Consider the following 22388-nt stretch of genomic DNA (forward strand, 5'->3'; position numbering starts at 1 on the left):
ATGTTCTTAATGGTGCCACCTGCATTACCGAAGGACTTGGAGGAGATTTATGGGAAAATATATATGGAGAATTGCAGGAAAAATGGGAAGATTGACAGGTCTGCGTACATTATTTACGTATGTCCTGTACTTGAGCCATCTAACCACACTACCTTCCCTCAAACATGGACTTACATTCGCTATAAAAGTCTATTGGACTGCCCTGCACTAGCTAACACTGACCCATTGCTTTAATATGTGACGCCAAGAGGTCCTGATCAAGTGTCCTGATGTGACGCATTGAGAGTGAGAATGGGTTGATACAACGCTGATACAGAAGTGCTGTCTATGAAACTTTTTGATGGGTTTATAACTCATTCCCTTTCAATCATCCAAAATTTAAAAAAGAATATCGAACAACTTATATGGACATTAAAAGAAAACCTAACCACTGATGGAATATGAAGTTCAAAAATCCCAAAGAAGACATTAAAAAAAGCACCTCACAAGCTCTTTATTTTCCTTTTTGTTTGTAACTTCTTTGTTTGTTCTCTTAATCAAAGCACTTTTTGCTGCTCGTTAGTTCTGGCTGTGTAACGTTGGTTTGTACATCTGTTCATTTGTAGCTTGATCGCCAACATTTTGATTACCACTACAACCACACGATCCAGATACTGTACGGTTTGAAGGTTTTTATGATCTTTTTTTAAGCTCCAGTGTAGTACAGCTTCCTTTCCTTGTCTTGATCTTTTGTTGTGCATTTTGATCCATAAATCAATCATTTATTTTATCTCATGTACTTTCATTTGAATCATCATAGCGTGTATTCCAAACTCCTTAAGCCTTGACCTTGAAAAAGAAGGTTGGTATACGACAAAGGCCATAACTTTCCACTCCTAGGCCCAGACTGCTGCTGTGTCCCGATTGTATGAGCTTGTTAATAGCATTTCCTTTGCATACCATTGATTATATGGCCAGAATGAAAACCAGCAGGGCTCGGGGTGCCAATCACTGAAAACCACTGCTTAAAGGTGGGATGAAAGTGTCCACCATTACGCAGTTTTCCCAGGTCTCTATTGATGGTGCATATCTAGAACTTTTCCAAGAAATTATGTTCTGTAGCATTTTCTCAGTCCCCTTTGAAACATTATTACTGAGTTGCACATGTTCCAGTGACGGTTGTGATGGATTTCTTTAAGATCTTTGAAACCGTCACACAATGGAGTTATGAAACTGCTTCTGAATGGCGAGTGACGTTGAAGGATTAAATATTCAGGCCTTTTGTGTGAAAGCAGCTGAAGATCCTTGGACACTAAGGTTGAGAGTATAGTTTGAATGGTGTGAGGGTTATATAAGCGTGTGCTATTGTGAACTTTGTCAGTCATCAAAGCTGCTCCTCCATTTAGCTACACCTATCTTCCAGGACTACTGCAGCAGTCGGTACACACTTATCTTCTTTCCAGAGTGAGAGACAGAAACGCAGACATGTTAAGACTCTCCGTCTTAATTGCAGTGTAGTATATTCTCTAACCTAGAACATTGCTTGCACGTGACATGCTGAAAGAATAATCACGTTTTACAGCAGTAGCATGAGATAAAAAATGACAGCTGCTCCTATTCTAAGGATGACAAGATAAAGTGTAAACTACAATTAATAAAACACAAGGAAAGTGCAAAAGCATTCAGGAGCAGAAGTACAGTGTCAGGTGTGGTGTGATGTACATGGACTGATGGCGTATTGGTGGTGAATGACAAGTGTTTGGTGGAGAAATGTTGCACATAATCAGAAGCTTAAAGCGATAAATAAAAATAGCACGTGCTCCAATGAAGGCAGCCTTGTCAGACTGAGGGCGTGTATGAAGTTAATAGTGCCACACTTTTTTTGGGGGGAAAGCTGTTTTTCAGTCCATTTGTGCGTCTGCGGATTGATCTGAAGCCTAACGGGAGGAGCTTAAACAGATGGTGTCCAGGGTATGTGATGTCTTTTATGATGCCCTTTGCTGTCCTCACGCAGCAAATGCTGTTAAGATGTTCCAGTGATGGCAGTTCAATGCCAGCAGTGTCCTGTGCTGTTTTCACATCATGCTGGGGGGCTTTTTTGACAAGTTTTGTGCAGCTGGGGTACCAGGCTGTCATGCATAGGGTTGCCACCCATTCAGTATACAGAATCGTCAGCAGGCTCCTATCAAGTCCAAGCAGCGCAAGGACAGACAACACTGAGTGAAGTCACTGAATTCATGATGCCCCAGACTTGCACAGAGGTGACTCAGGTAAGCTGTTGTTGGTTACGGCAGGTACTCTTGTTATTAGATTGTGTTATCCATTATGTGATTGTTAGCAAGCAGACAGTTCTCTTAGGATGTAGACAGAAAGCCTGCATGCATGTGAGCTCATTCTATATATATTCTTCTATATTCTGGAGTATATTTATGAGAGAGAGAAATTTAACCAATTACCCCTTTGGTGGAAATTAATCTGCCACAGGGTAGACTATCCCGTCCTTTCCAGGAAGTTTTGGACTAAGGGTTAAAATGAGATTTAATACTCAAATTGACTCTTTATTTCCTTTTCGTTCATGTTCAGAGTAGCAGAGGACTTTGAAATTGATGCATAAAAAGCACTAATTGCTGCATAAATTCTCCAGGATGCAGGAAATGAAGTGTATGACACTCAAAATCTCATGGGGGATGACCGCCAGCCTCCTGCTTGATTTGTGTCCCCTGGGCATGTGGCATGGACTCCCTTATTTTTCCACACTGGAAGTGACAGCGCTAGCCGTGCAGTTTGTTTGGATGCTCTCTGTGATGCATCTGTAAAACCCGACAAGTCGCTTTTGACACAGTATGTGCAAATACATTTGTAAAAGCACGAAACATTTGCTAAGAAGCTAAACAAGGGCAGCATTTATATCCAACAACAGCAGAAATATGAAGACAGATGGCAGTTCATTATTATTTTGACTGCGCACAATTAACGTCCACAGTCATGCAAATGGTTCTGACACAGCGGTGCTTTCAGCTAAACGCTAACATAAGCATGTTCACACTCAGTCACAATGCCAACATGCTGATGTTTAATAGGTGTCAAGTTTACCATTTGCAGTAAACATAAAGTACAGTTTAAACTGATGGTCATGTCATTAGTTTTGCGGGTGTTTGGTCATAAACTAAAAGGGACTGTCTTTATGAAATTTCATACCAATATATCCAAAAGTGGAACATTTCACTCAAAATCATGGAGGCTGATAAGCTAAAGATTTCAGCTAAAAAATTTAAATTAGCCCCAACTTCGTGGTTATTTCATTGTCTCTAATGGTGGATGTAAACCTGATATATTTGTCAGTATAGTATAGTGGAAGACACGTAGTAACCTTGAATATGATGCTCGTGGCACGGTCTCTGTCAGCCGATGATGCTGTTAAACCTAATGAGAAACAAGCATAGGCCAAGACCTGGCTTTGATTTCTGTCTCCAGTTTGATTTTTCTGCTGTCTCATGGTTATTCGGAAGCTGCCACAAAAGGCTGCCGTGGAAGTCTTTCGATTGGAAAGTGATGCCAGCTCAGTTGGAACTGCAGACATTGAGACACTCCCTCATTTGCCCCTTAGCTGACTGCCCTTAGGGCCTCTCTGGCGCTTTCCCAAAGCAAACTGTTTTTCATATGAAGTGGTGTGGAAACTTAGGTAAACACTTTTTTTCCCCCAAGGGGAGCTGCTTCAGTTATTACAAGAATAGAAAAACAAACTATAGATTTGTTTAATTGCTCATTAGAGTGACAAACATGGTCCAAGAAGCTGCAGCTGTGAATGTGGAAAAGAGAAAATGAAGATCCGATATACACCAGGTGTAAACATGCAATCAGTATCTAGTTATCTTATAAGTAGGTAAAATTGCATCTTCACGCTCGATGTAAATGCATGAGGAATGCATTGCTGTCAGATTGGGCGGATCACATTTCACTGTAACATATTCAGCCCATTCTCCCGAGGAGTTACCTTCCTATTGTATGATTCTGCAGAGCAAAAATTACCTCTCATGCCAGTCTTCAATGCCGATGCAGGAAGGGTGACCTTTATGCAACAAAAAGATTAAACATTAGCACGGAGCATTAAACAAGACCAAAAGTCTACAGCTACGCGAGCGGCTCTGTGAGGCTGCACTTAGGCACAGCAGTGCTTTGTGCTAAATGTTAATGTTGTCATGCTAGCATTGTACAATGTTAACATGCTAACGCTGGCAGTGGACAAACTCAAATTTTGACCTGCTGATGGGGCTAGATGTAAAGTCAGTTGTTGAAACATTACAGTTCGGACCAAAATGGTGGACAAACATCATCTACTAACATCAAGTCTAGAGCCACACTGCTAGAGTGGCTGAAAGCGTTGTCGCTGAATGTAATCTGAGGATTTGCATCAACATTCTGCCCGGCGACAGTCGACATACTGCCTGTGAATCTGGCCGAGGTTTAAATCTGTCACATCTTCCTCTTCCACTCTGCCTCTCATTTCTTGTCCCACTAAACAGTAAACGGTCAGACGGTGGGCACCAGCTGCTGAGATGTGGAAGTGTGGAGGTGTCGTTTAATGCTGGCAGCGAGCCACATGAGAACAACATTAAAGTCATGTTCGCTGCAATGCAGTTTCCTGCTCTTAAACCAGTGCATGATGGCAGCTGAGATTACAGCTGCACTAAAATAAAGACTCACCTGTGACTGAAAATCTGTATATTGGTGAGTAGACTTCTTCAAGAGGTGACCATCCATTCGGATTAAAAAATAATATAGAATCATACAATATCATATAACATACAGTTTTCATCATTTCCCTTGAGTAAATCTGTCCTTACTTTCCTTGAAGTTCTTTGATTTACTGTCCCCACTCCAAAACTAACGTGTTTATACAACCAGAAGGCAGCGAGCACAGGCAGATGCTTCAGGTGCTATGTGACATTTTGACTGAGTGATTTCTGATCTCCATGTTATTCAAACTTAAATAAATACCTAGTTACCGTCTGGCAACTTGTCTGCAATTAATCACTGACATTATCTTCAAAGTAAAACCTCTTTGTATGGAAGTGAATAGAGATCTCTATAGGAAACTTACATGATTGAGTCAGATGTTCTTTTTGAGAACTGTCAATATTAGGTTGTGTGCAGTATTGTCATTCCTTTCTTGGAAAAACTTGGCATCAACACAAAGTACATTGCTGCCAAAATCTAATTATATGAGGAAGATCTCAAAATCTCCAGAACATGGCAGGTTTCTTTATTCATTTAACACATAATTTCCAGTAACAGCGAGCTTACTGGTATTTGTTTGCCATGATAAGACTGTACAACAGACACGAGAGAGCGAGTGTATGAAATGACAGTTGGTCATTTTATCCAGCGTACTGTGACATAATAGAAGACAATCGATGCAGCATCTGGGACATCCTAAGACGCCCCAAAGCAAACTCGCATGTCAGCTTTGTTTTTTGCCTTTGTTAGCTTAGCGTGACAGTGTTCCCTCCTCCCTTACACTGTGAATATAATTCATCCCCCTCCATCCTTTTCCCCTCCTACCGAATGTGTCCTCTCTCTACACCAAGTCACACCAACAGCTGGATGTTAGACATGATCTAAGGAAGAAGTGTTTAATCCAGAGTGACGATTTTCCAAAAATCACACAATTTCTTGTCTTTCCAAAACGCTGCTGACACACTGATTCCCAAGTATGAAGGGACAACTTATGAACTTGATGCCCTTATGTGCACCTGAAAGGAGAAGGCAAACAAAATCAGGAGATACTGCTGGGTTCATTTCCCTGTTCGCTCAGATAATAGATTTTTTTTTTTGAACCTGTGAGCTGCTGCTTAGATAATCGCATCACCTCGGCCTTTTATCTTACTCATATCTGTGGCCTGCAAACTCATATCCATACGGAGTGATAGCACTGCAGCAAAACCGTCAGGAATTAAAAGCTTTGGGCAAATTCGTGACAATGAGGTGCTTCTGCTCCTCGTGCTACATCATTCTCTGTGCTGTGTCTTAGCTGCACTAACTCAGGGACTGCACATTTGGAGTGCATTTAAATACCAGTTGTTATTATATCTCCGTCTTGTTTCTGAAAGCATACATTACCTGGATTTAAAAGGCCCGAAACATCAAAGGGTGTAAACATATTACCCACAAAAATGATGACACCTGCCCAGTCTCCACGCTAGTCCTGAGTTTTCCAACCTTTAAATCAGAGACTTTCAGAAACGCTGCTGATCCCCTTTGAAGACTTTGAAAACTTATCAGTCACGATGTGGCCTTTCCTGATTCGTCACGCCCCATCATGTTACCAATTACTAGCAGTTAATTCAGCATGGATCACGAATTATAGCTGTTGCTGACCTTGTTGTCTACACTAACAGCTGCTGTGCAGTTAAATTCTGCAGTTTATTATCTACTACTGCCTAGACGTGCAGGAGGAAAGCTATTTTTCCAGTGACTTGGGACAATACCCGTGTCCAGCGGTTCTGTGTGAAGCCAGGAGGAACCAGTGGATGGTTGGATCATTTGATCAAAGGTTCGGTTCCTGAGGAATGATGAGAAAACTTCTGAATGTCCAGATCAACCCAGATCAACCTCAGTGAGACCACGTCTGCATGTGGAAGGAGTTGTATTATCTGAGAGGCGAGGGTCCAGGTGAGGAACCCAGTGCCAAAACAGTTAATTTAATAAATGGATTGACTGGGTCCACATCAAAAAACAATGATTTTTGACATGCTGATATATTAAGTTATTCAGCCACAGCTGCAGTCAAGCATTTTTATCATGTGTGTACTGCATGTGTGGGAAAGAGAAACAGAGGAAAAGACTGTTTGGTTTGTCTTGATGCATCATGCTGTGGAGAGGAAAACTCGTGCTGTCTGGTTTACACTCACTGCTTCTCCGTTGATGCTTTGCACCCAAATCAGACAGACCAAGAGGAACCCAAATCCTTGTACCCATTAAAGTTGTGACACTGAGGGGTCTGCAACAACTTCAGAGGCAGAATTCCTCTAAGATAGATGACTGTGGGACAACCCACTGGGCAAAATATGCCCTGAGCATTACAGATTCCAAATGACCACCCTGTCAAACAGTTATCTCTCTTAACATATGGTTTCCAATATTAGAAAGAGATTAGTGGCTGCCTTGAATCATTGTCAGAGCATGCAAGGGAGACCGAATGCAAATATATTACGAGGAATATTCTTTGAACATATTTGCAAGTTGGTTCTCAAGGTCAAATAGGAGTCATCCTTTCTGTAAGCTGGCCAAACAGGAAGTGTTGTCTGTGCTAATGCCAGAGCATTTTGATCTGTGATTACCTTCAGGGGTCTGAAAAAGTCTCTGAGTGTGAAAATATGGAAATTGCACTGTCAAGCAAAAAACCTGACCGCGTGTGCCCTTATTGCTCAGAGTGCCAAAGCGTCCCATTTTTAGAAACTTAATTTTCGCCCTGATGTCACATCATAGAGGCACATGGGCAGCCCAGCGCCCCCCTGGTCACCATTAGTGCCCCTCAGGCTGATACAAAAAAAGAAGAAAAAAAAGAAACCCTCTGGTCAACTGAAGTGTCCTGTAAGTGACCTAAAGACGAGATGAACATTTTTTATTAACTGGTCTTTTTTTTAAACATTTTAAACACAGTGTGGTCCACTATTCTCTCACTGAAGTATACGCGTATGCTAATTTTAACCAATATGTGCTATTCCATGTATCATACAGCAGGATTGCACCACATCGTCGCCAGTGCAATGTAACTGTTTTCTGGCCACTCGGGGGCAGCAGAAACAAGCTGTAAACACAACCACAGAATATTATCGCCTTTAAAGTTGGCAAACTTGTTAGCTAACACTAGAAAGAGAAGAAGAAGAAAAGGAGTGATTTTGGCATCATGCCTTTTAGAGTCACGTCTCTGACTACTTGATGAATGTAAGTCCAATACTCACTGTCTTTTTTAGCTCTGTTTTTGGCCTCTACCAGCTCCTGAGGGAAATATCTGGCTGGCTCACAGCTAAATGTTCCACCAGCTAAATGCTAAGTTTGTCTGCTGTTTGGCACAGGAGAGTCAGCTTATAGAGAGTTTTTAGAACTTCTTCACTAACCTGACTGAATCAAAACAGAAAGGTTGTGGGATGGAAACCCAAACCAATGAGCAATAACACCCTATACGCTCCAAAGAGCTGATGGGAGCTATGCAGTGATAGTTGTGGGGGCTTGTCTCTGTGAGCACTGATTAATACAAGCCATTTAATTCCTTGTTGATGTAAAAACATTGACTATAGGAACTATAACTCAGCATCATCTTACTAGCCTTTTCTGGAGCTTTCAGTTGGCTTCCTCAACAGATTGTGTCTCAAATTCTTTAGCTTTCAGAATATGTTCTAAGATCCTCAAATTTTTTTGAAAATTTGACGTATGAACGTCAGATAAATCTTTCGTTTTCTAGACTAAAACACATTGTTTCAGTCAAACAGCTGTTCTGGGGCCTCGGCTACGACCACTCATTTAAACTCACAAGACCACGAGCCGATGGGGAAATATTTTTCAGAATAACAGCCTTGGTTTCCTGTCATGATAGATTTTCTAGAATATCAATGCAATAAATTCCACAAATATCTTCATTTTTTTTCTGCCAGTAGTGCTAAAACCGGCACACTTGGACCTGAGGTGTCTCCGGCGTTATCAGGCCAGCTGGCAGCCAGTCCACACAGCTCACTCACTGTGCTGAAAGGTGTATGGCATTTTGATAAGAGTTTTGAGTTTACCTGCATTACCATGTTTCTTGCTGGGTGTTATGAAGGTCTGTATTACTCTTTGGGGTGTTGTGTCTGCCCTCCAGGCGGTTTCACTGTTATCTGGGCCCAGCCAGGCTCACACAGGAGAGCTATAAATGAGCACTGAGAAATGTGATAGCGCATGTGTGGCCATACACTACCTTTACTCTCATGAATAAAACATGAGGAAGTATGTAGCGTTTATGAAAGAAATAAGTGTGGGTTTATCCAATTACATGCATCTCTATGTGTGTCTGTGTTTATCACTGGCCCTTTTCCTGTTTCTCCTCTACACATAGAAATTTCAAATTATTTTGCCATCAAAATCCCATTTTGTATTACAATGGCACTCTGCGGCTCTCCAATCATATCTTAATGAGAGGTTGGATTGTGGAGGAAAAACTCTTTTTATTTCTTTCATTCTCTCTGTGAGGCGTTCTTCCTCTGCTCCATGCTCCCCTTCAAGAGATAAACAGCTTACCTTTGGCATGACCCGTTCCACTTTAATAAGCACTAAGTACTCCGCTGTCCCACTTTTCGAAGCTGTTAATTTGATAAGTGAGGGGGATCTCTCACTTAGCAATCATATTCTGGACAATTAAACCCATATCTGAAGAATAGGGTCTATCTGGAGGGCTTTATAGGGCCAATTATGCGGAACCGTTTGTCTCAATGTCTCATACTCTCTTGAAATGAGCTATTGTTGTCAGGACGCCATCGTCAACACGTTGACGTGGCATTTAAGTTTTTTTTTTAAACACTGAGGAACAGGCTATCACTGATGTGACATCCACTGACAAAACTATGTATTTGTTGAGCTTTTTCACATTCTTTTGCAGGCATTTTAGGTTCCTTTGTGGTTTTTATTATACAAAACGTCAGACAAAATTTTATTTACTATGTTAATTATCAGGATTTGGTGATATTTACACAAAAAAGTGGTGTGTTCCTGCGTCAGGCTCCTGTGGTAGAATATAACTTTTTGGCCACATTGAGCAAAGGTATGTTGGTAGAAAAAAGGGTGCACAATTCCATGAAAAGAATCCCTCTCTGTTAAACATGGGCGTGGATCGATCATGCTTTGGGCGGTTTGTTTTGCAGCAAGTGGCACCGGGAACATTTCACTGGTAGAGAGAGGAATGGATTCAGTTCAATACCAGCAAATTCTGGCACCAAACATCCCTCCATCTGTAAAAAAAAAAAAAAAAAAAAAAAAGCGACTGAACCACTGATAATGATCCTTAACATTTCAAAATCCACAATGGGCTACCTCAAGAGACTCAAGCTGAAGGTTTTGCCGTGGCCCTCAAAATCCCAAGACCTAAACATCATTGAAAATCCGTGGATAGACCTCAAAAAAAGCAGTGCATGCAAGACAGCCCAAGAATCTTTCATAACTAGAAGCTTTTTGCAGGACGAATGGGTGAAAATCCCCCAAACAAGAACTGAAAGACTTTTAGCTACAAAAAGCATTTACAAGCTGCGACGCTTGCCGAAGGGGGTGTTACTAAGTACACACTAAGTGAATGTGTCATCTTTAACTGTTTGGAAATCAGGTCGTCTGTTACTCACTTAGTTGTTCACAGACACAGAAATTTTGAGTAAGGGGTACCCAAACTTTCACATGCCACTGCACATACTGTATATAGACCTGTACACATGCATACTGTACATAACCACCTGCTTCATGTACATAAAGTAATCCATGACTCAACTAATTCAAGTTCAGGTTTCCACATATTTTTCTGTTTATACTGGTTGTATGCTCGGTGCCAGGTTTTTCAAAGCATTGAAGTACCAGCCAAAGCTTGTGTTACATTCTCAAAACATGACAGCGGTGACAGTTTGTGTGTCAAAGATGAAACAGAAAGCCACTCTGCGATGCTCCAATGTACAGACTGGGTAATGAGGTTTGCTGGTTGTAAAAGTGGAGCTTTGTTTACAACATGTCTGATCATCTGACTGCTCATATTCATGCCAGAGGTATTAATCCCAAAACAAACCTGAGGTGCATAAATTAGTCTTTTTTAAAAAGGAACACAACCTGAAAGGGACCCTGGGGCAGTCAGACATGATCAGAACAAACCTGAGGATAATTAGACCCAGTTCAAACAGTGGTAAAACCAGACAGACCCTGAAACAGAGAGAACTATCAGCAGCATTATTGGACATCAGTTAACAGCCACAGTAGGAAAGAGTGGCAATAAATAGTTGTTTATTCTGCACTTCAGACTTCACACCATCCATCTCACCTCAAAAACACATTTTTCTGCTGGGACGATTGTAATGCAGCACATGACCGGAGCTGAATCTGCTTGGATCCCCTCAGGCAGACCGAAAACCTGCAGCAGTACTGAGCAGACCACCTCTGCACTCTGCACTAAAATGCTTCTCGTATCCAGATTGTATCTAGATGTCATTTAATTACATTTACACTCTATATTGATATGTGTCCCCGTTGTCCACACTGAGATGCGACTGCACCAACCAGCTTCTTCTTCCTTCTTACACCCTCCTCTTGTTTGCAGGGTCCAAAAAAACAACAACAGGAAAGAGATGGAGCTGCATTATGTATGGACATTTTATGAACTGGAATCCCAAAGAAAAAAGTGGAGTTTTATGTCCAGGGGATGATCTGGGTCATAACTCCAAAGATCTTGAAGGAGAAAAAGGTTCAGCTAAACAGAAATCCAAACAAGAGTTCAAAATCAAATGTCCTTTTTCCTGCTTTCAGGTTTCTTTTCTCATTTAGTCTTTTATGTGCTTTCATGGATTTTTGTGCCATTTTCTGAGTCCATGTTCCAGGCGTTCTCTTTCTTCTCCCTTTTTTCTTTGTTCTGCCATCCCTGCAGCTCTTTTTCAGCCCTGCTTCCATTAGGTGGCTAAAACGCCTTCACCTGAGTGAGTGGTGAGGCATTCTGGGAGCTGTAGTGTGATTGTCATGGTAGCCATTTAGTGAAGTGGCTATATATATATACAGTATATAAAAAATACTCATTTGGACACTGCTGGATGGATTGGGTCTTAGACATCAGGAAGACCTCTATTTCCTGCCCTGTTGAACCCTGCAATGTCACAAGATTGAAAAGTTCACATCACAAAGGAACGACAGCCAAAACTACATTTAGTCAGGCAGGAGGTAGACTCGTCGACCTGAGTGACCTGAGTTCAAACCCATCAGCGGCACCCTCCTTTCCCCTCCATCCCAACATGACAAATGAAGACCTACGAGGCCTTGGAACAACTGGATAAAGACGAGCAGCAGAGCCGACAGCGAGCAGAGATCAGTCAAACATCATCACCTCCTGACAGCTGGGTCAGCCGGGTCTCATGTAATAGTGATGAACGATTTGTCTGCACTCATATGAAGCTCCACAAACCACCAAAACCCCTCAACTGATTTTTGATTGCTATATTTGGACTCTCAAATACTTCTCAACTTGGCTCAGATGGACTTATTTCTTTCACATTTCTGACTGGATTTGATGGCTGAGTCACTCGTGCCATCACAGCTCAGCAGGAGAAAATCCTCCACGGTCACGTCACTGACCGATGTGATTACGCATTCATGATTCGAGCTTTAGTCACTCGCTGATTCAGATTGCTGCTGAAAATATAAACAGCATGCTCTGATTACAACCAGCTCCAAGAAGAGGGATGTTTTTAATGCTTGAAACTGTTATTTGGAGGTTTGTCTCTCAGAAATGGAACAATGTGTTACAAATCATTTCACTTTCAAAAGAGGTTTTAGTAATAATCACACCATTATAAAAGTAACCCAGTCAAATTTTGGTCATTTAAAGACATTGCACGGCACTCCTTTCAAACCAGCGTCTGTGATATCTTAAAAAAAAAAAGCTCTGTAATGCTGGCAGAAATGGCAGGCACACTTTGTGGTTGGATTCTGTCTCGATGGTTTATCCGTGGGACAAGCCACCTTGTTTTGGTAGACGAGATTAGATCATGATTCACTTCATGGAATCAATTTCACAGTGTATTACAGCAGCATCCCCTGCAAGATCAGTCTGAATGTCATTTTGGGAGATGATTTGTCTCGCTCAGAGTGCACAAGCATTTCGCGCTTACTGTACCTACACTCCTCAGTTTATCATATTTGCCCTCGGAAAATCTTTATTAGCGTGAAAGGCTTGCACTGCATCTCATGGGAGAGCTGGCTGGCATTGATGCAGATGACAGCAGCAGTCTCTTTCACACTCTGTAGTGTTGACAGACGTGGAAATAGTAAGGATCTGTCAGGAAGCACTGCAGAACTCACTGCTCGAGCTGCACCGGATATAAATATTTCAGGAAATAACAATCAGACCTGCTTATTCTTTCCGAAGTCATCCGTAAGTATGACTGACTTGTTTTGAAGATGGTTGTTGTTTTGACAGATTTCGGGGCTGACAGTGACTGCTTCCTGTCTGTGTGCTGTGTGCATTGCCGCCGTTGTGTCTGCCACTTGTGCTGAGAGGACGCCGACAGGCTGCGAGTGCTCGCGGTGTACAGCAGAGGCAACAGTGACAGTACAGCTGCATGTTACTTGGATTTCTCTGAAATGTTTATTTGTCATAAATCTGGACATATTTGACATCTTTGTATTTATCAGAGATGGATAAATATAGAGTCAACAGATGATAACTTCAGCTGCATAACGCTTCTACCCTGACTGCTGGTTTAAAGTTGTCAGTCAGGGATATACTGTGTAGGGCCGCAGCTTACTGGCGGGTGACTGATTTGAGTTTTTCAATGGTCGACGGCAATGCCGATAGTCAGTGAGCAGGGCAGCCGATGACCGATGTATAATCCTGATGTCACGTTGTTGTTCCTTTGCATTGATAAAATATAAAAACATGACTGTTGAACTAAAATGAACATTTACTTAACGTTATTGTCTGCATTGTCTCTCTTAGTATATCTGCACTCTGTCTGCAGTGCACTTATTTCATTAAGTCAGCCTACTATCACCTGAAAAATATAACCAGAATTAAGGGATGTCTGTGCAAAGAAGACATGGAAAAACTGGTTCATGCATTTATTTTCAGTAGGTTGGACTATTGCAATGGAGTCTTTACTGGCCTAAACAAAAAATCAATTAGGCAACTACAGCTGATTCAAAATGCTGCTGCACGAGTCCTTACAAACACCAGAAAAATGGACCATATTACACCAGTCCTCAGATCACTACATTGGCTTCCTGTGAATCAAAGAATAGACTTCAAAATCTTACTGTTGGTCTACAAAGCATTAAATGGTCTAGGACCGAAATATATTGTAGATTTATTAACTCCATATGAAGTATCCAGACCTCTCAGGTCATCAGGGACAGGTCTATTGTGTGTTCCCAGAATGAGAACCAAACAAAGTGAAGCAGCTTTCAGTTATTATGCTCCTCACCTGTGGAACACTCTCCCTGCACACCTGAGGTCTGCACCAACTGTCAGCTCATTTAAATCAGGGTTGAAAACATTATTATTCGCTACAGCTTTTACTTAAAGTAATCATTTTAAATGCTAGATTATTGTCTTAAACACTAAATTATTGTCTTTTACTGGCTTCCTTTAATTGTATTTTATTTTTATTTTTCTATTCTCTTCTAATCTCTTTCTTTCTTTCTTTCTTTCTTTGAAATGTATGATTTTAATGTATTTTTATGCTTCTGTAAAGCACTTTGAATTGCCTGGTGTATGAATTGTGCTATACAAATAAATTTGCCTTGCCTTGCCTTGCCTTATTTAAATAAATGAAAAGTTTTTATAGACGTATGGATTTTAACAGCCTGGAGTTTACAAAAGCAAAGGTGATGGTTCAATAATATCTTTGGGCAATTATTTTCACAAACAGATTAGTTATTTCGAGCTAAAATTAGCATCAGACAAACAAGGATTGATTCAGAAGAAACCATTGATTTCTCCACTGTCATGACCAATGATGCTAATTAGCAATAGCCTTCAAGTTCGCCGTTGGTGTCCTGCCTCAAAAGTCTGATTTGCTAAACCGGGTGTTAAAAGAATCTGCTTTGGCAGAGCTCTTGATAAATGAACTCTGCTGAAGAGTTCAACTAAGAATAGTTTCAATAAACTGAGAGGTCAGGACACTGTGAGGTTATGCTGCTCAGTGATGGAAAGATTGTCAAAAACAGATGTTCTCAAACAAGTTTACAACAAGTTTCATTTATTCATCGTTCTACAAACAGGGTCGTGTTACAGAATGCAGGTTGTTGTCTCTTTATGCTACTCGCAAAATAAAAATTATATAAATGGATGAATAAATAAGTCATCAAAATGAAACTATTTATGGAGGAGAGCGGAGGATGAATTGAGGAGTCTCACAGCCTGAGGAAAGAAGCTGCTCTGTAGTCTGGTGGCACAGCAGTGGATACTCGTACTCCAATCTAATATTTCATACAGCGTATTGTCTTCCTGATGTGGGTCAGAGCACTAGAAGAACCTTTTCATAATATTATGTTTCACTCACATGCAATGGGAGCTTTTTCCTCTGAGGCTATGTTCTTCCAAAATCCAGAGTTCATAAATTCATCATGATTTTCAGAATATTCTTCTCAGCAGTTATTTGTTATTCATCTGTTTTCCTGCAGATAAGCCAATAAGAGAGCTTGAAAATGTGCTGTTGTCTAATTTTTGTAGTCAGTGTTGAGGCAAACGCCTCTTTTCATGTTTTTGTTGCTTAAACACCAAGTTTACTGAGGTTGAACACACTTCTTGCATTCATTCCAACAACACGTCTTTAATAAATCACTGAATCTGCAATGGCACTGACAAATCACCTCAACAATGTCACGGCCAAAAGATCCTTTCAAAAAAATCTATTTGTAATCTAAGAAATGGCTTCCTGTTTGTAGGATAAATCAAGAAAAAAGATGCCTAAAAATAACCAACAAAGCTGATCCATGATTCTGGAGAACACATCTGACACGGCTAAACGTAATGTTTAGCAAATCAGGGCGAGAGGGAAAACAAATAATTTGAAAAAGAGGCAGAGGAGAGGTGTGAGGCCTTCCTGAGCAGGTGGCACACACGTCCAGATGCTGCAAAGAAGCAGCGAAGCAGATAATGTCCAGCCTGGATTACCTCCGGGGCCTGATTACAGTGGAGCGTCCTCATCTGGGTCAGCTCAGAGCTGGTTCTGCAGGGATCAGCTGTTCCCGCTGTCGTCCTGATGGTCTGAGGCCTCATGTGTGCTGAAACACAGAGGTTTGAAAACATCTCTGCGTGTCATAAAATTGAATATTAATTTCCAAAATGTCACATAGCTGCTTAGAGAAACGGCCATGCCTGTAATATGAAGCTCTCACTGGATGTTGTGATGAAATCTGTTTTTTGGGAAGGGAGTTTCTGCACTGCTGCTCTTACTCACATGTTCTCAGTCAAACCGTGTGGCTGCTGCTGTCCTGCTTGGTTTTCTGTTGATGTAGCAAGAAGTTAGCATGGAGCCGGCCAAGCGTTCCAGCAGGCTCTACGCTCGCGTGTTTGTGTTATCCTTGCAAGGGCTGTGGCACCGTGCGGCTGAATGCAGCAGTCATGCTAATAGATTTGTAAGCAGCTTCGGCAAATTTCAGCAAATTTCAATGAATTTAAGCCACTACAGCTACGTTGATTGTACACTGGTGATGATTTGACAGTTTATTTTGCTGTAGGTTACGACAAATGATTTTGCATCTTCATTAAAATAAAAATAAATTCGAAGGAAAAGTCTGGATAGGATTTCTTATCGTCGATAAATCCCATGAAAAGACCCAAACCGGCAATGCATTAGTCTCTTAATTCCAACTTTTCTAGCCCGTCTGTGGCACTCAGCCTCAAGGCCATTTGTTCTTACTGAAGATATAAAGCTTTAGAAAATGGAACTGTATATTTGTGACCCCTTTTTAAAACGTCTAAGTAATTTCCTAAAGCAGCTGGACACTTTTAGATTTAGCCAGCATTACTGAAACAGGAGTAAATAGTTTATTTTTTGAGGAATTATTTTCAGCTGCAGATTAATGCATATTTGGCTGGGGACACATGAACTGCAGTGCCCAAGTTCATTATAATGGAAAACTTGCAAGGGTGGTGTTCAGTGGTGTGTTTTTAATAGTTTTTGGTCAGCAATAGAGTTCTGTGACACAGAGGAATAAGATATATACAGTACATACACACATCAGGCTGTGGCTGCTTAAACAATATGCGCTTGCAGGATCAATTCATTGGTGTTTTCCTGCTGTTATTTTTCAGCATCCAGGTTTTATTTTATCTACAGAAAACATGTTTTTTTTTTTAATCTGACTTAAAAAGTTTGTGCCACTTTGCCTCTTCCCCAGTGATCATAGTCATTATCATGCAGGCTTAAGAACGAACCTCCTGGAAACTAAGTGGGGAGAGAGTATGTGTTAATGGCTCATGATTGGAAATATTACATTTCTGACTCATGCAGCGAGGCCTCGATCTTTTCATCAGCTACCACGGGTTATCACTGTTAATCTAATTGGTACATGACTGCCTGCACACTGAGGGTCTGACAATTATTACTTATGGTGGTCATTTTGCATATTGACATAACTTCCAAAACTGTAAAGCCCAGAGGCTTAAAGGCCTAATTATGACCAATAACCAACATAGATTAGATTCTCAATCTTCATACAAATCTTCCTATGTGCCTTTTTTTTTAATTCCACAGGGGCACCACATCACCATCAGCACAGCCTGTTTTCAATGAACTGTGTCAATGAACAATATGTATTGCATTGCTCAGTCGTGTTTGTAGGTCCTGCTGTTGGAAATAAATGTAAAATACTCGTGCCATTACCATTTGACACTTTCAGAATTTAATCAGTGTTAATGCTGTTTAAAAAAACGTTACTAGCGTATCATTACAGAGAAATATTTACCTCTAATTTCATTTTATTTTGTAAGAGAATATAGGGTTGGCTGTGGCTCAGGTGGTAGAGCGGTCATCTGCCAATCAGAAGGTCGGTGGTTCGATCCCTGGCCTCGGCAGTCCACATGCTGAAGTATCCTCAGGCAAGATACTGAACCCCAAAACTGCCCCCGATGTTGTGCCATCAGTGTGTGAGTTCATATGTACGTCACTTTGGATAAAAGCGTCTGCCAAATGACTGACTGTAATTATAATTGGTTTTTCATTCTCCTCTGATGGATTGTTGACTTCTTGGAGCAAACCGCAGTCCACATGTTGACATGTAAATAAGATCTGATTTTTGCTACTGATTTTTCCCTCCATGTTTCAACATTGGAAGAAACCAAAGGTGTAGGAGAGTAACTTGAGAGACGGATAATCAGCTGAGAGACACTTGGCAGTGCCACCGTTAGAGAGCGCAAACATAATTAACTAATCATGCTGGCTGACACGTTACAAATACAGATGTAATTGACTGCCAATGTGAGTTTGAAATATTCATACAGATGAGTCGCAACAGTTAGTGATACTGTAACAAACACAATCCCAAAACTAATTGGGTCAGCCACTGCTCAAAGAAGCAATTTGGAAAGCAATTATAGTCTCCAGTTTGCTCATGGGCGGCTGATAACCACATGAAAACGTCTAAATCCTCTGATGAATCTTTTCAAACATGACTTCACAACACCTTATCAATTCCAGCATCATAGGTAAGCAATGAATGCAGTTATTACAGCTACCGATCCTTGAATGAACTGTATTCTGTAGGAATGTGACCAATCCCATGATCCAATCCCATTATCACCAAAGTAACGGCCCCTGGCTGCATATGATCAAACACTGGATTTGTGCCTCTGAAGTTTCACTGACTGAAACCAAATCCAAAGGAGTTGAAAATGAAGCGACTGATGTTGAAGGTGAATGAAATTGCTCACACATTCACTCCTGTATAAAAGGTTAGCATACAGGAGGCAGTCGATAGGGAATGACTGGGTGATACTATGTGTCATGCCGCAATTACTCACTAATGAATAAAATAACTAATTTCAAGTTGATTCTGAGTTCAAAATTAAAAGCTTATCACAAGGTGTTAACTTCTTTTTGTTTACTTTTTCAATGTTGACAAGATTGAGGTGAACGGAAAGGGCCAATTCACCCAAATTAGACAAATAAAGCCTTTTTTCACCGGAAAAAACGGTGGTACAGGTCATCTGTGCCAGTGCGTTATTACAACCCATATTTCCGATTATTGTCAGTTGCCAACCTCTAGTGGTGGTGGTGATTGTGATGCCAGCAAAGGAGGATGTCAGGTATCATATAAAGAGCAGGAAAGTCCGCATGAGGAAGAGGTGGGGTGGGTGGATGGATCGAACAAGACGATCATGTTCCACCATGACGGTGAGATATCTCATTAAGAGGCCTTCATGCAATCTTCCAAAAATGTTGAATTCTACACAGATTTATAGATATGGAAAAAGTTAAACAGCAGCTCTAACTGAACATCATAAACACTTCTATCTAAATGTCCAATAAATAAATGAACATTACAGAAAAGACTTCAAGTCATAATCTATATTTAATCCAGGTGACAGGGCTCTCAGATGGGGAATCCAATAGTGTTCCCTCCTGGACAGTAAAACACCTATATTACCTCCTCTTGGGGGAAGTGATACCTTTTCAATATATCTAAGCGAGGAAATAGGATGATTAAATTCAACACAATGTGCTGCTACTGGATAATTCATGTTTTTGTGACTGATAGTACTTGTGTGTTCAGGACTCCACTCAGCATATGAGTTACCACAGGGGCAAGTGACAAGATAAATGACGGACTTAATGTGACATGAAATAATTTCTTTTATAGGGATCTCTTTACCTTTGTGAGGGTGTTTCAAACTGTTACAGCGGTAAGTATAATTGCACTGAGTACGGCCACCACGGTGGAGTTTGCCCTCTGGGATAGGTGCTAAAGTAGCTTGAGCTGGTACTAATTGAGGAGAAGATAAATATGGTTTGTACAGCGCTGAGTTAGCAGTCAGGTTCCATTACATGCCAGTGTTTTGTCATTATTTCCTTTATCTTTATCTGAACCTTTAGAATACTCTGTTGTAAATATTATACAGTCATGTGATTTCACTGAAGGGTTATTTTTTTTTAGATCAGATCTCGGTTTTGTTTTCATAGCAGCAACATTTAGGACCGATTTCTTGAATCCTCTTTTTTGAAAAGCGATTATCATTTTATTCATGTTCCCGTCAAAATCATCAGATTTCTGGCAAATATGTTTTAATCTGAAAATCTGACTGAAGGAAAGACTATTTCTTAGCAGTAAGGGGTGATCAGAGTCCGCCCTTGGCGAAGGATTTATAGCAGTAGGTTTTGTGAGCCACTGACGATCAACCTATCCAGCTGTTTAGGTGTGAGGATGTGTTGGGCTCATGTTTGGATGGATAAAGTGTGTAAATTTTACATGCGCTGCTCCCAGCTCTGAAAAACTCAAAAGCAGCGAGTCCAGAAACTATGTCCAGGTCAAGAGCTTTTACTACTGTCTACCTTTAATAGTGAATAGCCTGCGGTAAGTTATTCACAGAAATGTCCTTGAATTCCCATCCCCATCAAAATTCAGTTGGAGGAGTGGATCATCAGTGTGCTCAGGAAAAACTTTGAAGGTGCAACAGAGTGGACCTGAGCGGCCGGCATGCTCATTGTAAAGTGAAGCTATCCACGTTGAAGTAACCGCTGGTGGTCGAGAATCACCGATATATACAAGCCGATGGCATTTAACTCCCTCTGGGATTGGCTCATGGGGTGTGACGAATCAGATTGCCTTAAATCAGCAAGAACGGTATAGCTTCCTGCAGGTTTAGCTCACCTTGATGAGTACAGATTAGAATTTTTGGCCTAATTGCAGTGAAAGGTGGTCTGCAAAATATCAGGATTCATCCTCTGGGGACCATTGCTGCAATGCTGTTGCTTTCCTATGCATTTCACAAGTGCAACTGATATATTAAATGTTACACTGAAGGTTTACAATGATCGGAGATAAATTTAGGACAGCTAGTGTTTGCCGTAGCAGCAGAGTGATGTCTCTGACACCGCTGCCGCTTTGCTTTGCAAGCAAATAATGATTCACGGCTCTTTCAATTAGCTTGAAGATCCTAATATAGTAGCCAGGGAACAGCACATTGCCTCAGCCATAAATCAAATGGAATTACAAACTAGAAGACATGCCAAGACTGAACATGGAAACGCATCCCACTTCTAAATATGCATCTACATATTCCATCCATTCATTACTACCATTTCCACATCCATCAGTGCATAGCTTGATAAAGATTAGTCACAATGAGTGCCTTGAGTCAGCTAATGCTCAGCTAAATCATTAATTTGCTCCAATTAAAGAGGCGAAAACCTATTTCTGGCTCGCACACTCAGTCTTTGAAACAGCTGCGTTATTAGTTGTTGATTAAGTTTGTTTGTGAGCCTCTGTTCATTTGCATTTTTGAAGCTCCTTACAATTTTCAGCCTCCAAAATGCATCCAAATGCAGTTGGCAGATGGCTGCTATTCAGTGTTTATCGAGCAACACTAACTTTTATGTCTTTCACTCTGGTCTCCGCAGACTCATTATCAATGGTGGTTAGACGCTACAGTAAAAGGCAGTTCAGAGGTCGAACACCTGGCAGCAGAGATGAGCAGCGCTACAAAATTTGCTTTTTGAATAAATACATGAGAAATATTTAAAATAGAAAAGAGAGGTTGAAAAGCACACACGGGTTGATCATAAGAGAAACCCCCGCTGCTCTGGCCATTCACTGAGGACCCCCACCATCAAATGTAAATAGACCATCCTCAGATTGTATTTGTACATCCATCAGTTTAAGCTTATTTTCTTTCATGGACAGGCTTTATCAGCGAGGGGTGTAAGGGCCTGAGGCACAAACCTACTGAAAACCATCAGAATAATTCAATCAGATTGCCCAGAGATCTCATTACAGGTCTGGAGTGGGACGCTAAGCATTAGACTTTCAGTGTTGCCAGCAGAGGCTCTCTGAAGGCTGTGGGTCGGCTGATTGACAGGCCGAAGGTTCTTTCAGGCTGAGTTCATAGTTAAATAGCCTTCTGCTCCCCATTCTCTGTATCAGTGCTCTGTCTCTCAACCCCCACATTCTCTGATACACGCGTCGAAGTCCTTCATGGAGAAGGTATAGCAGAGCAGCCAGCGCACATAACAATACGTTTTGCCCTAAAAGAATCTCGTTATATTAGTTTCTTTAGTCTGGGTATTAGATGGGCTGTGAGAGAACCAGGTCTTCAGTATAATGCATGTATTAAACTCACCTAACGGTCTAACTTTGTGTATCTTAATTACTTACCATTTGGTCCTATGTACATATTGGATTTAATTAGCCACGCTAGCAGCATGGCTCCAGGGATGGCAACGTTGGCCTGTCAGTCGGTCGGTTGGTCCAGTTCTTTGGTCCAGACTAAAAAATCTCAGCAACCATTGAATGGATGGCTGAAATTTGGTCCAGATACCCATGATGCACAGAGGATGAATCCTAATGACTCTGATGATCCCCTGACTTTTCCTCTGGTGCCACCATGAGGCTGATGTCCCAACAGCTATTGGATGGCTCACCATGAAATTTTCAGACATTCATGTTCAGCTCAGGATGAATTGCATTACCTTTCGTTATCC

The sequence above is a fragment of the Chaetodon auriga genome, chromosome 21 (genome assembly GCF_051107435.1).
Source record: "Chaetodon auriga isolate fChaAug3 chromosome 21, fChaAug3.hap1, whole genome shotgun sequence".
Lineage (NCBI taxonomy): Eukaryota > Metazoa > Chordata > Actinopteri > Chaetodontiformes > Chaetodontidae > Chaetodon > Chaetodon auriga.